Source organism: Triticum dicoccoides, chromosome 7A (assembly GCF_002162155.2).
Source record: "Triticum dicoccoides isolate Atlit2015 ecotype Zavitan chromosome 7A, WEW_v2.0, whole genome shotgun sequence".
NCBI lineage: Eukaryota > Viridiplantae > Streptophyta > Magnoliopsida > Poales > Poaceae > Triticum > Triticum dicoccoides.
The window spans coordinates 467790706-467807689 of NC_041392.1; positions in this window are offsets into that span (position 1 = coordinate 467790706).

The window sequence follows — 16984 nt, forward strand, 5'->3', positions numbered from 1 at the left end:
GCCTCCACACAAAATCCAACCGTTACACACATTTGACCCAACTCGGTTAGACCGAATAGAAGAACTCGGTGAGATCGATTTAGTTTAAAATGTGAACGTTAGGAATCTCGGTGGGACCGACTGGAACAACTCGGTGGGACCAATGTGCTAGGGCTAGGGAAAAACCTCATCTCGGTGAAGCCGATTGCTTGAACTCGGTGAGACCGATTTCAGCAAAGAGCAAACAGAGAGTTGGTCAAGCAAACTCGGTGGGACTGGTTGCACATTTCGGTGAGACCGGAATAATTACAACAGGCAACAGAGAGTTTGCAAGTCCATCTCGGTGAGACAGAGATCTGTATCGGTGTGACCGAGGTGTTAGGGTTTCTGGCAGTGGATAGGTTAAGTGAACTCGGTGGCGTCGGATAGATCATTTCGGTGGGGTCGAGTTTGACTTTGAGTTTTGGATAGATTTGGAAATGAGAAAGTGGTTGAGGGTCTTGGAGCAATATCACTAAGCACTTTGAGCAAGTAGACCATTAAGCAATACCTCATCCCCTTTTAATAGTATTGTCTTTCATATGGACTCAATGTGATCTTGGCTCACTAAGATAGAAATGAAGAGTCTTGAGCTTTTGTCAATATGTGTCCTTAGCATTTTGAGGGGTCCACATCTCCAGTCCATGCCATGCCATTCATTGAACTTTCTAAAATATTAAACTTGAATGGATATTAGTTCAATTTGCTATATGTTGTTATGAATTACCAAAATCACCCGGGGATTAGTTGCACTTTCAATCTCCCCCATTTTGGTAATTGACGACAATATATAGATCAAAGCTTCGACAAATGATAATGTGAATGAAATACATCATTGCTTTGAGACGTATGTGATAAGTAAGAGCTCCCCTTAAATTTGTGCATTATTTGAAAATTTGCTTTTGAATGGAAATGCACAATCGATTAGGATCATGTGTCACTCTTCCATGTCACATACATCTTGGTGGAGCACTCAAAATGTTAAGAGTTAAATAACATGCACTCATCACCAAAGATACAAGTGATTGATCATACACAAACATTCATGGATATAATCAAGCAAGCACACATTAAGCATAATATGATCAAACACATGATCACATCACAAGCATAACACAAATTCTAGCAAAGGAATCAAACAGCCAAACGACCAAGGTAGCAAGAGTAGCAAATGAAACCAACAAAAGCAAGAAGCATTCTCTCTCTCTCTCTCTCTCTTAGCCTATGATCTATACACTTTCTCCCCCTTTGGTAACAAGTTACCAAAAAGTTTGAAAACATATAGTCTTATATTGCACTCTAGGCACGATCTCCGGGAGCTCCTAAAGGGGTCTTCTGGTTTTTTTGCTCCGGTGTATGGTGTGGAGAGGAGGGCATCTGCAAATGAAGGAAATATGCCCTAGAGGCAATAATAAATTTGTTATTTTATATTTCCTTATATCATGATAAATATTTATTATTCATTCTAGAATTGTATTAACCGGAAACTTGATACATGTGTGGATACGTAGACAAAACATCGTGTCCCTAGTAAGCCTCTACTGGACTAGCACGTTAATCAAAGATGGTTAAGTTTCCTAACCATAGACATGTGTTGTCATTTGATGAAAGGGATCACATCATTAGGAGAATGATGTGATGGACAAGACCCATCCGTTAGCTTAGCATTATGATCGTTCAGTTTTATTGCTATTGCTTTCTTCATGTCATATACATATTCCTTTGACTATGAGATTATGCAACTCCTGAATACCTTGTGTGCTATCAAACGTCACAACGTAACTGGGTGATTATAAAGATGCTCTACAGGTATCTCCGAAGGTGTTTGTTGGGTTGGCATATATCGAGATTAGGATTTGTCACTCCGAGTATTGGAGAGGTATCTCTAGGCCCTCTTGGTAATACACATCATAAGAAGCCTTGCAAGCAAAGTGACTAATTTGTTAGTTGCAGGATGATGTATTACGGAACGAGCAAAGAGACTTGCCGGTAACGAGATTGAACTAGGTATGAAGATACCGACGATCGAATCTCGGGCAAGTAACATACCGATGACAAAGGGAATAACGTATGTTGTTATTATTGTTCGACCGATAAAGATCTTCGTAGAATATGTAGGAACCAATATGAGCATCCAGGTTCCGCTGTTGGTTATTGACCGGAGAGGTGTCTCGATCATGTCTACATAGTTCTCGAACCCATAGGGTCCGCACGCTTGACGTTCGATAACGATTTAGTATTATATGAGTTATGTGATTTGGTGACCGAATGTTTTTCGGAGTCCCGGATGAGATCACGGACATGATGAGGAGTCTCGAAATGGTCGAGAGGTAAATATTGATATATAGGACGATAGTATTCGGACACCGGAAGTGTTCCGGAGTGTATCAGATATTTATCGGAGCACCAGAGGGTTACCGGACACCCCGGGAGGTTAATGGGCCACATGGGACAAAGGGGAAGGGACGCACCAGCCCACAAGGGTCTGGCGCACCCTTCCTAGGCCGTCGGCCAAGTGGGAGAAGGAAAGGGGGAGTCGGCCTCCCCCTTCCTTTCCTCTCCCCTCTCTTCCTTTTCCCTTCCGGCAAATATGGTAGGGGGCGAATTGGAATAGGCCCCAAGTAGAATTCCTCCTACTTGGGGCACCCCAAGGCTGTTCCACTCCCCCTCCCACCTATATATGCGTGGGGAGGGGCACCTAGAACACACACCAACAATTGTTAGCCATGTGCAGCGCCCCCCTCCATAGTTTACGCCTCTGATCATATCTTCGTAGTGCTTAGGCGAAGCCCTGCACGGATCACTACACCGTCACTGTCACCACGCCGTCGTGCTGATGGAACTCATCTTCTTCCTCGAAACCTTTGCTGGATCAAGAGGACGAGGGACGTCATCGAGCTAAACGTGTGCAGAACTTGAAGGTGCCGTACATTCGGTGCTTGATCGGTCGGATCTAGAAGAAGTTCGACTACATCAACCGCGTTGTCAAACGCTTCCGCTTTCGGTCTACGAGGGTACGTGGACACACTCTCCCCATCTCGTTGCATTGCATCTCCTAGATAGATCTTGCGTGAGCGTAGGAATTTTTTTGAAATTTCATACTACGTGTCCCAATAGGAAATGCCTCTGAAGAAGTTTGTGGAGCTGGAGGAGTTGACACTAGAGGAACAACTATGGCAGTGGCTGCAGGTGCTGAAGTTGTTGGAGATATTACTACTGGAGGTAAACCGGCCTTATGTAGCCGGGTTGACTCCTTGAAGATTAGAAGCCCATGAAGACGTAAAGATGCTAGCACTTTACGGAGGGCCCAAAGGCGAGTTATAGTATGTAAATGTAAACCGGCCTAGTTATGTAACTTGTATAGTAAGATAGAAAGAGAGAGGCCGAACCGGATACGTTTATAAACCGGCTTCGAGACTCTGTAGCCCGGGGGGCGTCAACCTATGTATATAAAGGGACGACCCGACCGCGGTTTAGGGATAGACAACAACAACTCGAAAGCCAGACAAAGCGTACTCGCTCCCTAGCCTTCGAAACCCTAGCAATATCAATCACAACTAGACGTAGGCTTTTACCTTCATCGAAGGGGCCGAACTAGTATAAACTCCCATGTTCCCTTGTCCGATTTAACCCCTTTAAGCTAACCCGTTGCGATGGCTCCACAACTAAGTCCTTTCACGAGGACATCTACTGTGACAAACCCACGACAGTTGGCGCCCACCGTGGGGCTATAGCACGATGGTTTCGAGTTCTTGAAGGGTAGCTTCGATGGACTTAAGGGATACGGTTTGGGCCGGATGACGAAGAGTCGCCGCGGCAAGCTCTACATCGACAACGCAGGATGGGGTCCCAAGGCCGATTCAATCGAATACGAGTACCGGGTCCCCTTTGGTGGGATTCACGTCTTCATCGGCAAGATCGGCGAACCGACCCCCGAGCCGGACATCCGCACCGACATCATCGAAACGGCTCAGCGTGCAAGTCCTTCGCCGGTTCAGCCCGAGGCAAGGCATGTTTTCGTAGGTGTCGTCCATGGATCAGGGCACGAGGACGGACCGGTGTCCGAAGGAGAAACCGTAGTCCGCTCTGATGACGAGTCTTCTAGAGAAATTGAATCGCTTTACCAGTTGCAGGACGGCCGGATTGAGGGAGGATCCGAGGGCAACAGTATTCCGGATTCCCCGGGTCTGCCAAACCGGGCCTCCGTCTTCATGGCCGGCACACAATCGATGCCTCATTCATCTACCGCCGCAGCAATGCTCTCCGGTTCAACAATGGCCACACCAGCAGGGGCAGGAAGCTCGGCGCCACCTCCGGCCCAAGTCTTATCTGATTTGTTCGACGCTCTGGCAACATTGATGACCGTGGAGGTAGACGCAGCAGCCAGGGATCAGCACGATGCGGAGATCACAAAGGTGAAAGATCAGATAGCCCAGGCCAAGGCGGACCTGGCAGCAGAGAACGCCAGGATGGCTACGGAGCGGGCCGAGTTGGAAGCACAGGCTTACCGGATTAGACTGGATCAGAATGCTTCAGAGGAAGTCATGAGAAGAAGGTACCGATCATGTCTCCCGTCCGTTTATGGGCCGCAGAATCTTTTCAACACGCCAGGCGCAGGAGCTGGTAACCAACCCACACTAAACCAGGCGGGGGCGCCGGGAGCAGGAGCGCCAGTTCAGCCGCGCACAATGGACCTGCCTCGCCGGAACAACATTGTACCATCAACGCCGCCCGGGCATTATTCCAACCCGTTGGACAACATTGTGGCCGCTGCATCACGCCTGGCGGCCCTCCCAACCGACGGCGAGTCACCAGTGGCAGTGGAAGCACGTCGGGCCAGGGATCTCCTTCAGACAGCGCTAAACCAACAGCAAGCATATTCACATAGCCGTGAGAGGATTCACTCCATTCCCCGCCCAAGCCGGAGTTACAGCAGACACGTGGAAGATGAACCGGCCGTGTCCAGTAGTGCACGCCGCCAAAATTCGCCACGAGGGAACAACCCGGCTGGGGGAGGTGCTAATGCACAAGATGTTGTGGATCATGGCTGCGCACATCGAGAGGCCGAGTTGACAATTTGACACGAGGCACGACAACATACTCCGGTTCACCCCACTGCCTCCGTGGAGCCAGGGGCGATGTTCAGTTCCTTAGGGGTACCGTGTTTATCTCCTGCTTTGCGTAATGTGAGACTACCCAAGGATTTCAAGGGACCTCGTAAGGTACCGAATTATACCGCCGATTTGCAGCCAGAGGCATGGGTGGAGAGCTATGAGATGGCAATGAAGATGTTAGATGTGGACGAGGCGGTGTGTGCTAAATATTTCACCATGATGTTGGAAGGAACCGCTCGCGCTTGGTTGAAGAGCTTGCCGACCAATTCTATTGGATCATGGGCCGAATTGAAGCACCGGTTTATCCAGAACTTCAAGGATACGTGTAAGCAGCCGATGTCAATTGTAGATCTGGCCGCCTGTGTCCAAGAGGAAGGGGAGTCCACAACCCATTGGGTCAAACGGGTCTCGGTAATTTTGCATTCGTCAGATCGTATCAACGCAGACACCGCAGTGTTAATGTTAGAGGGTAATTGCGGTTTCAAACTGTTGAAACAGAAGTTGGGAAGGCTCAAACGTCACTGCAACGACATGTGTCAAATACGCCGATTCAGATAATACCAAGGATCCGGATTCAGAGGAGGACAAACCGGAGAAGGGTAAGAAGACCGGCAACACCAAAGGCCAACAACACAATCCGTCAGGCCATGGAAACACTGGTAAGCGCAAGGCCGATAGTGGTTTGGACTTTGTCACAAATACCAAGGCACAGGAGAATGGCCAGCGCCGTAAAGGCAAGCAGCCCCAGAGGGGTGGAGGTCCAGGCAACAATTTGGAGCGTTTGTTAAATCAGCCATGTCCAAAGCATGGATCAAAGGAGAAACCGGCATCACATCTCTGGAAAGATTGTTATATCATGCGGGATTTCAAGAATTCCAATATGTTCCAATATGACAACGGTCCGCCCGGCGGTTCAGGAGGAGGTTTCCATGGGCCGGGTTACGGAGGCGGTGGTTCCGGTTCAGGGTTTCCAGGCAACCAAACTGGACATGTCAATCAAGGACACTAAGGCAACCAGGGAGGTTACAACCATCAGGGGAATCAGCAGCAGCAGCAGTCGGGTTACCAGAGCAATCCCAAACAGCTGAACAGCGGGCAATATCATGTCTTCACTACTAGTTTGTGCAAACGTGATCAGAAGCTTCACAAAAAGGGTAGTCAACTCTGTTGAGCCGGCAGTACCTTAGTATTTACGCTAGTCGGAGCAACCTATTTTGTGGAGCAGAGAGGATCACCCGCCCCGGGTTGATAACCCAGGTCATTTGGCCTTGGTGGTAGCCCCTCAAGTTGGGGGATACAAGTTCACTAAAGTGCTCATGGATGGGGGAAGTAATATCAATATTTTGTATTATGATACATTCCGCCGTATGGGGTTGACATATAAGGATCTTAAACCGTCGAATACGGTATTTCATGGTGTGGTGCCTGGTAAGTCTGCATATCCTGTTGGTAAGATAACTTTGGAGGTAGCTTTTGGAGATGACTACGATTCAAGGTCAGAAACAGTGACATTTGAGGTGGTGAAGATCAAAAGTCTGTACCACACTCTGTTTGGGCGGCCGGTTTATGCTAAGTTTATGCCAAGGCCATGTTATGTTTACCTGCACCTTAAAATGCCAGGTCATAAGGGGACTATCACAGTACATGGAAGTAGAAAGATTGTTTTGGAGTGTGAAGAAGGCGATGCGGCTTATGCGGAGTCGGTTTGTGCCACGGAGGAGTTAACATTCTATAAGGAGCAAGTTGATCCGGCAGACATGACCTCCTTAAAAAAGCCAACCACGGAACATGATCCAGCATTGAAGTTCAAATCAGCTACATACACTAAGATGGTTGACTTTGTCCCTGGCGATTCATCCAAACAGTTGAGCATCAGCGCTAACCTGGATCCCAAATAGGAAAGCGCACTCATCGAGTTCATCCGTGAGAATCGGGACATCTTTGCATGGAAACCTTCTGACATGCCAGGTGTACCGAGAGAACTCGCTGAGCACACACTCAACATTGATCCGAAATTCAAACCGGTCCGGCAGTTCCTCCGCCGCTTCAACGAGGAAAGGCGCAAGGCTATAGGTGAAGAGGTCGCTTGTTTGTTGTCTGCTGGGTTTATTGTTGAAGTTTTTCATCCAGAGTGGTTAGCCAATCCGGTGCTGGTTCTTAAGAAAAACGACACTTGGCGCATGTGTGTGGACTACACAGATTTAAACAAGGCTTGCCCTACAGACCCCTTTGCTCTCCCTCGCATTGATCAGATAATTGATGCTACGGCGGGTTGTGACCGTTTGTGTTTTTTGGATGCTTACTCTGGTCATCATCAGATCAAAATGGCAGTTAAGGACCAGGAGAAGACAACCTTTATAACTCCCTTTGGAGCCTTCTGCTATATTTCCATGCCCTTTGGACTCAAGAGTGCCCAGGCAACTTACCAGCGTTGTGTTCAGAATTGCCTTCATAAGAAAATTGGGCGCAATGTCCATGCATATGTAGATGATATTGTGGTCAAATCCAGAAAGGAGGAGACATTGATAAATGATCTACGGGAAACTTTTGACAATCTCCGGGTCTACAAGATGATGCTCAATCCGAAGAAGTGTGTTTTCGGTGTCCCGACAGGCAAGCTCTTAGGCTTTCTGGTTTCAAACAGAGGCATTGAGGCTAATCCGTAAAAGATTGCAGCGATTACGTCCTTGGCTAAACCGGCGTGTATTAACGATGTGCAACGTCTAGCCGGCCGGATTACAGCCTTGAGCCGGTTTATCAGCCGCCTTGGAGAGAAGGCCATTCCCTTATATCAGATGCTCAAGAAAATGGATAACTTTGTCTGGAGTGAAGCAGCTGATAAGACGTTTAAAGATCTGAAGAAACAGCTCGTGGAACCGCCCGTACTGGTAGCACCGATCGATAAAGAGCCCTTACTATTATATGTGGCTGCTAATGCCCGGGCTATCAGCGTAACCATTGTGGTAGAGCGCAAAGAGCATGGCAAAGAGTATCCGGTTCAACGGCCGGTTTATTATATCGGTGAGGTGCTCATTGAGTCAAAGCAGAGGTATCCGCATTAGCAGAAACTGGTGTATGGGGTGTTTATGGCAAGCCGGAAGCTCAAACACTATTTTCAGGGCCATCCTATCATAGTAGTCAGTTCAGCTCCTCTGGGTGACATCATTCAAAACAGAGAGGCAACTGGCCGGATTGCCAAGTGGGCCATTGAGCTTGGACCCCACGGGCTCAGATATATACCCCGCACGGCGATCAAATCCCAGGCACTCGTAGATTTCATCAAGGATTGGACGGAGTTACAGGCACCTGAGGAGAAACCAGATAATACATATTGGACTATTCATTTTGATGGGTCCAGACAGCTAGAGGGTTCGGGGGCTGGAGTCGTATTAACTTCCCCACGAGGTGATAAGTTTTGTTATGTCCTCCGTTTAATGTTCCCTTGTACTAACAATGCAGCTGAATAGGCTTTACTCCACGGTCTTCGGATGGCTAAAGAGATGAATTTGAGCCGGGTTAAGTGCTTCGGCGATTCAGATCTAGTGGCTCAGCAAGTGTTTGGCACTTGGGATTCTAAAGACCCACTCATGGCTACATATCGGCGAGAGGTGGACACAGTGGCTGGTCACTTTAAAGGTTATCAGGTGTACCATATAGACCAGCGGAAGAATGAAGCGGCGGACGCTTTAAGTCGTCTTTGTTCCCAACGTAAATCGGTTCCGCCCAATGTCTTTCTTGATGTGTTGCACAATCCGTCAGTTAAAATACCAACCGAAGAAGATTTGGTTGTTCCTGATCCGGAGGCTCAATTGGTGGCAGCTTTGCATGCCATACCGGATTGGACGATCCCATATCTGGATTACATGAACGTTGGCTCGACAGATAATTCGGCGTTCCAAGTCCATGACCATACTCAACGAGGAGTTACATCGATACAGTGTTTTAGGAGCGATTCAACGATGTGTTTCTCCTCAAGAAGGTTGTGAGATTTTGCGAGAAATTCATGAAGGGGATTGCGGTCATCACGCCGGTTCAAAGTCGTTGGTTGCTAAAGCTTTTCGCCACGGTTTTTACTGGTTGACGGCGCATGCTGATGCGGAGGATTTAGTCAAAAGATGTGATGGATGTCAAAAGTTTGCCCGCCGTACGCATGTTCCGGCTCAAGAGTTGCGGATGGTTCCAATTACGTGGCCGTTTGCCACATGGGGGCTAGATATGGTTGGACCCTTCAAGCGCTCCAAGGACAAGAAGACCCATCTGTTAGTAGCAGTTGATAAATTCACTAAATGGGTAGAGGCAGAGCCAGTCAGCAAGTGTGATGCAGCCACATCGGTTCAATTCATTAAAAAGGTGATATTCCGGTTTGGCTTTCCACATAGCATTATAACAGATAATGGCACTAACTTGTCAAAAGGAGAGATGGAAGAATTCTATCAACGTGAGCATATCCGGCTTGATCTAGCATCAGTGGCTCACCCCCAATCTAATGGTCAAGCGGAAAGGGCAAATCAAGAAATTCTGCGTGGTATCAAACCAAGACTTATGGTTCCCTTAAAGCGGACGCCGGGTTGTTGGGTCGAGGAGCTACCTTCTGTGTTATGGAGCATCAACACCACACCCAATAGGTCTACGGGTTACACGCCTTTTTTCATGGTTTATGGAGCAGAGGCGGTTCTTCCTAGTGACATCCGTCACGATTCGCCCCGTGTGGCAGCTTATGTTGAAGCTGATAATGAGAAGGCACGTCAGGATTCTCTGGACCTGTTGGATGAAGAGCGGGATCTTGCAGCAGCGTGTTTGGCGATTTATCAACAAGATCTTCGATGTTATCACAGCCGCTGGGTTAAAACTAGAACCTTTCAAGAAGGTGATTTGGTGCTCCGGCTCATCCAGGATCAGACTGATATGCATAAGTTATCCCCCCTTGGGAAGGACCCTTTGTGGTTAGCAAAAATCTGCACAACGGATCCTACTACCTCATTGATGTTCGAGAGCATGAAGACTCACGTCAATCGGAGGAGGAGACAAAGCGGCCATGGAACATAGCTCTCCTTCGGCCTTACTATACTTAAAGCCATAGGCTTTTCACCTGTACATATTTATGACAGTGTATATACCATATAATAAATCGGAGCCTCCGTTATAAGCGGGGTATCTGTTCCTTCTTCTATCATATGTGTGCTTTTACAAGTTAACGGTCAAAGCGGAGTCTTTGTTAAACCGGATTTAGCAACTGCATAAAGATAAAGAAAATCACTAGGGGGCTTGGTCATGTTTGAACCACAGCTACACCTCTTGATATGCTTTTCAGCCACACAAGGACAAATTTGTGGAGCCAAAGAGAGTATTGTGCACTGTACAAACTCAAACATAGGCACACGCTGAGCATCGCTCACAAAGTTACTTGTGTGCTCTTTTTTGCAAAGCAACAAAGAGTTTGAAAGGACCCTCGTAATTGGCTATCAAGCCACGGCTTGGAAGCCTGGTGTATTCACCTAAAACCCCGGGTTAACCTGCCTTCATCAAGTAAGCCACTCCTATCCAGGTAATCCTGACATGGCCCATCGAACGTTTGACAAGTCAATCTTTTACAGACCCTGAACTTGTCATAGTTAAAACGGTGATTGGTTAATTGGAGGCCCATCTTAAAAGGCCTTGTTAAATGGTTTAACTCAGAGGCCTGGCAGCCCATGAAAAGCCTCGATTTGGAGCCTGGCAGCTCGTAAAAAGCCTCGCATATTTTCCTATTTGCATTTTGTTTGTTGACAATCATAAGTATTTTTTGATAAACCGGCATCCTTGATCCGGCTTGCTTTTCAACCACCAGCTGTTGGCTCATGATCAGTTATAAACCGGTGGTCACTGACCCGGTATGGTTTGACTAAATCACCAGTGTTATGAAGAAAATCCGGTAGGTATACCGGTCCGGTTTAATAGATAGACCAGCATTATGAAGATGAGATTATCAAAATGTATCGGGTTGGTGTTAAACACCTTTGCTGTACACACGTTTGCTCACTCAATGAGGTATGTTCTATACATTATTTTTTGTACAAACACTTGATTATTCAGCTCAAGTACTATATGCTTCTTGGATATTATGACATGTTTAGGGGTAAACCGCTAGACACTTTTAAGTTTTTTGTACCCAAGAAGGCAAGTCATCATAGACTATGCATAAAATATATCCTGAAGGGCGGCACAGATTGTCACAAAGGGATATGAAGCATGCTCGATGGCATGGCAGATAAACAAACTTTCAGCTATCCTATTACATGAAGCTTTAAAGCGGCTCAACAATGCCATTGTTTTTCACAGTAGCCATATAAACCGGCGACCGGATTAGGACTCTTCATCACGACGGTTTGATGGTTGTGGATCAGTTGGTGTACGCACTTCTTCATTCCTCCCCAGCCACTGGAAATCAGCCGTTGACCAATCGATTCCGGTTAAAGCTCGGAATACTGCTTCTTCATGGATTAGATCAGAAGGGTTAATATCAAGGGCATAAGTGTTCTTACAAATCGGAGGCACAAGTTCTTCGACTTCATGGATCTCGGCCGGCTGTCTTTTCCCTTATGCATCATAAAACGGTTGAAAATGGGACAAATCGGTGTCTTCGGCTAATTTGCTAGCCACTGGCCGCATCTGTTTGGTTAACTGCCGAAGATCATCATTGAGAAAGTTTGAACCGTCTTCTTTAACGCCTGGATACCCTTTAATGATATCATCCGCTTCAAGATCTGGAATCCAGGCCTTGGCTCGAATAAGGGCAGTTAATGCTCCGACTCTTGCAGCGGCTCTTTTCAACTCGACAATAAGCGCCGGTAACATGCCCAGCTTCTCAAGGGTTTCCTTAATCAACGTTGGTGCCGGTTTGTTATAAGCTGCTGTACTAATGGCTCGCTGAGATCCAGAGTATAGCTGCTCAACCAATGTGTATGCCGCTTTGAGCTTCATCCGCATATCTGCACCAAGATGAGTGATCCGAGTTCCTGCTAAAGATTTTTTCCACATCGTGGTCAGTTTTAAGATTCATTGACTGATGCAACATACATAAGAATATACTTACCAAAGATAGCAGAGGTCATAGCGTTGATTTGGCGCTTCAAACTGGCTAGTTCTTCAGCCACCGGTTTCAGGGCTTCCTCGGCATCTACGGCTCTTTTGGTCAAACCGGCTTTTTCGGTCTCCCATGCAACATGATCTTGATTGAAGGTTCTTTCAATTTCTCCATTCCGGCCAGGGCCTGGGTCAGCTCCACTTTGGCTTTTGTAGCTTCGGCTTGTCGCGACTTCACATTTTCTTGCAAGTCAGAGTTTTTGGCATCATTGCTTCTCAGTTCATCCTGCAACATTGAAGTCTCCAGAACAATGCAGGCATTATCCTTGGCACTTGGGGGCTAATGTACGTTTGTTCTAAACTGGCGGTGTGGATTAAAAACCGGATTAACTTGCCAAGTTAAACCGGCCTTTGGGGGCTATGCTACAGAATGTTATCTCATTTTTCAAACAGGAGTTTTATCTATGATTGAAGACACGCCTTGGCAAGGATTAATGATGGGATGCTTAAAGTGTTACAAAGACCCGGTTTATGATTGATAATCATAAAACGGCTCTTGGGGGCTACTTGGAATAGTATTTCAGCTATAAATCAATGTGCAAGGGAGAAGAATTTACCTCATATCGTTCTTTCATCAAATTCACCAAACCGACTTCATAATCCCAGTTTGAGTGCAGACGGTTCAAGAAGCCGGAATGAAGCTCATCAGCGTTAAGATGAGCATAGTTTGATAAGTCGCTGCTCCATTTACCTTTATCCCTGGCAATTTGCTCTTCTTTGGCACTATGCTGAGCCAAAATGACGGGATGACAAGGAGAACTGTGGCCTGCTCCAGTAATAATAACGTCATCGCCTTGACCTTCAGGATTTTGGGTGGATGATGATGGAATTTCAGTGTCTTTCATTGGATTAGCCCGGTTTAGTTCTGCCGGTTCAGCATCAGGGGCGGCAGGCTCAACATCTATGGGTTCGTCAGTATGTTGGCCGTCAAGGGGCGGATCATCAAACGTTGTTTCAGGATGGAGGCCTTCCGGTTCACCTGTTTGCTCCGGTTCAACTCTTGGTTCTTCTTCTTCAGCAACAGGGTCTTCTGGCGGATTGGTGACCCGAGCTTTCTTGTTGGGTCTAGCTTTGGCCCTGCAAACAGAATAAAAAGGGTTAACATCATGTTCAAAAGATGTAGGGAGCGTTGAAAGGAAATGTTTTTCGTAACTCACCCAGCCACAGTTTTCAAAGGGGGGAGTTGAGTTGCTGTCGATTCACCAGAAGAGGAAGGAGGTGTCACCTGATAATTTGAATCGGACGGATTAAGAGGCTGTCTGAAATAACCTGCCTTGGCGTAAGAATGGTCAGAAGTAGGAGAGACCTCAGACCGACGCTTCCGAACCGGAGTATCAGGTAAACCGGTAGAGGTGACCTGTTGGCCACTGTGCCGAGTTGTCCGACGAGCCTCATGTTGTTGAGTCTTCAAAATAAATGTTGGATCCAAGTGAGCAAGAGGATGAGAAAAGCTTACTTTTCAGATTGTTTGGCAAGGTTTTTGTGTTGGCATAGAGTCTGAACCGGAGGAAAGGGTAATTACCTCTACGTCCTCAGCCTGACTAGCTTCGGCCTCCTCCTGAGGAAGATCATTGTTAACAAGATGCATAAAAAGAGAGCCAAGTGAGTCAAGTTCTACCTCAGCTTCTGGGTCATCAGTATCATCATCAAGCTCCATATTAATCCGGTCAGCCGTTTTCCGCTTTGACGTCCGTTTTACGGCTTTGGTCTTCGGGCGGGTTGGCTTGGCCACTTTGTCTCTAGTTGGCTTTGCCGCTTTCTCTATGGATTTCCGTTTCCATAAGGGGTCATCACCCTATACATATAAAGAAGAAGGGTTACAGCTTGTATAAGTCAAAGATATTAGAGATGAAGAAGAAGTGTAATGCTTACAGCAGGCGGTTTGTTCTTGGTGTAGAAGGGACTCAGACCGGTTTGACTACAGACCAGTTCCGATTCATTCAGAATCTTCTTTACACCTTCAGTAACTTCTTCCTCAGATAATTGGATGTTGAAGTGGTGTTGAGGATCGTCAACCTCACCGGTATATTCGCACATTAAACCGGGACACCGGCTTAGCGGCAAGATACTCCAGGATATCCAACAGCGTACAAAATCCACACCTGTTAAACCGTTTGCCATAAAGGCCCGGAGTTTGGCGATTTGAGGAGCATATTTTTCCCTTTCTGAGGAGCTCAGGCGTTGTGGCATTGGGTGAGTATTGGATAATATATGATCTCGGAAGCCGGGGAGGGGATTCTCATCTTCAGGCGAAGTGTCTCTGCAATAGAACCATGTTTGGTTCCATTCCTTTGGGTGGCTATGGTGTTTGGCATGAGGAAATTCCACTTCTTTCCGCTTTTGAATCGAAACACCACCAAGCTCTGTATTTGGGCCATTCACAAACTCTATGCACCAGTTTAAGTGAAAGAAATCCCGGAACAATTCTGCAGTTGGTTCTTCCTGTAAATAGGCTTCACAGAAGACTTGGAAATTGCATAAGTTGGAGACTGAATTGGGACCAATATCTTGTGGATGCAGTTGGAAGCTGGCAAGCACATCTCGATAAAATTTGGACCCTGGCGGTTTGAAACCACGGCTTATATGGTCAAAAAAGATTACCACTTCGCCTTGTCTTGGGGTTGGAGGATTCTCAGTTCCTGGGGCTCGCCATTTGATCTCCGTTTTCTTAGGCAGAGAGCCGATGCTAACCATCTCATCCAGTTGAGCCTCAGTAACCCGGGAACGAGCCCAGTTGCAGGCAGTGAACTGTTTGGCCATTGGAAAGCGAACAAACTAAAAATGAAAGGCCGGTTTATAAATTATGCATGATCATACACAAGAGACAAGGGAGTAAGAAATGTATTAATATAATAAATGGTACAACCCGGAGACTAGTATGATGAGAAAGAAGGTAATGCTAGCACATGATTGATCAGACACTGTTAAACCGGAGCGTAATTATGAAGGTAACATGCTCTTCCAGTTTATCAGAGGGCTAATGGCATAGACTATTTATCCAATATCAAATCGCTTATATTGGTGCGAGGAGAAACATATTTCACAGTGATGTATAAAACTTTCGGATCTAGAGATAATACAGAAAAGCAAAAATAATTGGATCTTGAAGGGGTGCAGAACTGAAGCAATTTTTGACAGACAGATCAGTTCTTGGCGCATAAAGATTTGTGATGATCATGGTAGGTAAGCTACGGTAAGAGATGTATCAAGCATGAAGTGTCCATCTATTAAAGGAAGAACATGGAAGAATAGCACTGATGAACTTCAGAAGAACTGCGAGGAATATCGAAACCCTAGAACAGATCTATGGTGAAAAAAGCAGAGAACTTACCGGAGCTAGTGAGGAAGCAGAAGGGCGCCGCAGTTCTCTGGTGCGTTCAGGGCGATGCAGTGGCCGAGGTCGGAGCAGAAACGATGGTCGACGGTGGCGGCGGAGTTCCAGAGGCTGAGCGGCGCGAGGAAGACGATGCGAAGAGGCACGGGGGGAAATGGTGAAAATGACCCCTCGATCTTATTTATAAGGCGAAGTGAAAAATGGCAAGTGCGGGAGTTGAGGAGTCCAAAAAATGGATAAGTTAATAAAGGTGTCGCCTCAACAACTGGATATATATTAAATGAAGGAAATCTCCGATATCAACGGACGGATGACGTCAGGACGGTTTATCGTAATTTTGAAGTATGACATCACGGCGGTTTACAAGATCAAAAATGAAGTCAAGAGAGAAGATTTTTTCTAAAGTGTGGAAGATTGACATGAACAAGTTCAAACCAATCTGGGGCCAAATGTTGGGGATATTACTACTGGAGGTAAACCGGCCTTATGTAGCCGGGTTGACTCCTTGAAGATTAAAAGCCCATGAAGACGTAAAGATGCCAGCGCTTTACGGAGGGCCCAAAGGCGAGTTACAGTATGTAAATGTAAACCAGCCTAGTCATGTAACTTGTATAGTAAGATAGAAAGAGAGAGGCCGAACCGGATACGTTTATAAACCGGCTTCGGGACTCTGTAGCCCGGCGGGCGTCAACCTATGTATATAAAGGGACGAACCGGCCGCGGTTTAGGGACAGACAACAACAACTCGAAAGCCAGACAAAGCGGATTCGCTCCCTGGCCTTCGAAACCCTAGCAATATCAATCACAACTAGACGTAGGCTTTTACCTTCATCGAAGGGGCCGAACTAGTATAAACTCCCGTGTCCCCTTGTCCGGTTTAACCCCTTTAAGCTAACCCATTGCGATGGCTCCACAACTAAGTCCTTTCATGAGGACATCTGCCGTGACAAACCCACGACAGAAGTGGTAGTCTTGGAGTCTCTGGCAACTGGCACAGCTGATGATCTTTGTGCCCTTGGGACTCTCTGGAATGTGTATGTAGTGCGTCTATCATCCCTATCCTCAACGTCCTCTTGAAGCTTTTCAACAATAGTATGAATCTCAGTGACCTTCACATCTAGGTCATGTATCTTAGTCTCAATGGTCCTCTCAAGAGTTTCCTGATTTTGAGACAAGGTGGCCAAGCTTTGCTCAATTCTCACGGTGTCCTCAAGCAGATAACTAAGTTGATCTTACTTGATCTTGAGATTCACAATTGAACCATATGGGGCACTTGCTGCCTTAGCTGCTTTTGCAGCCTTTGCTTTCTCTATCTTCTCCTAGGCTTCTGCACAACTAGGATGGGAAGCATCCATGACAACCTTGTTGTCCTCAAAGTCTGGCCTCTGGGGAAGGT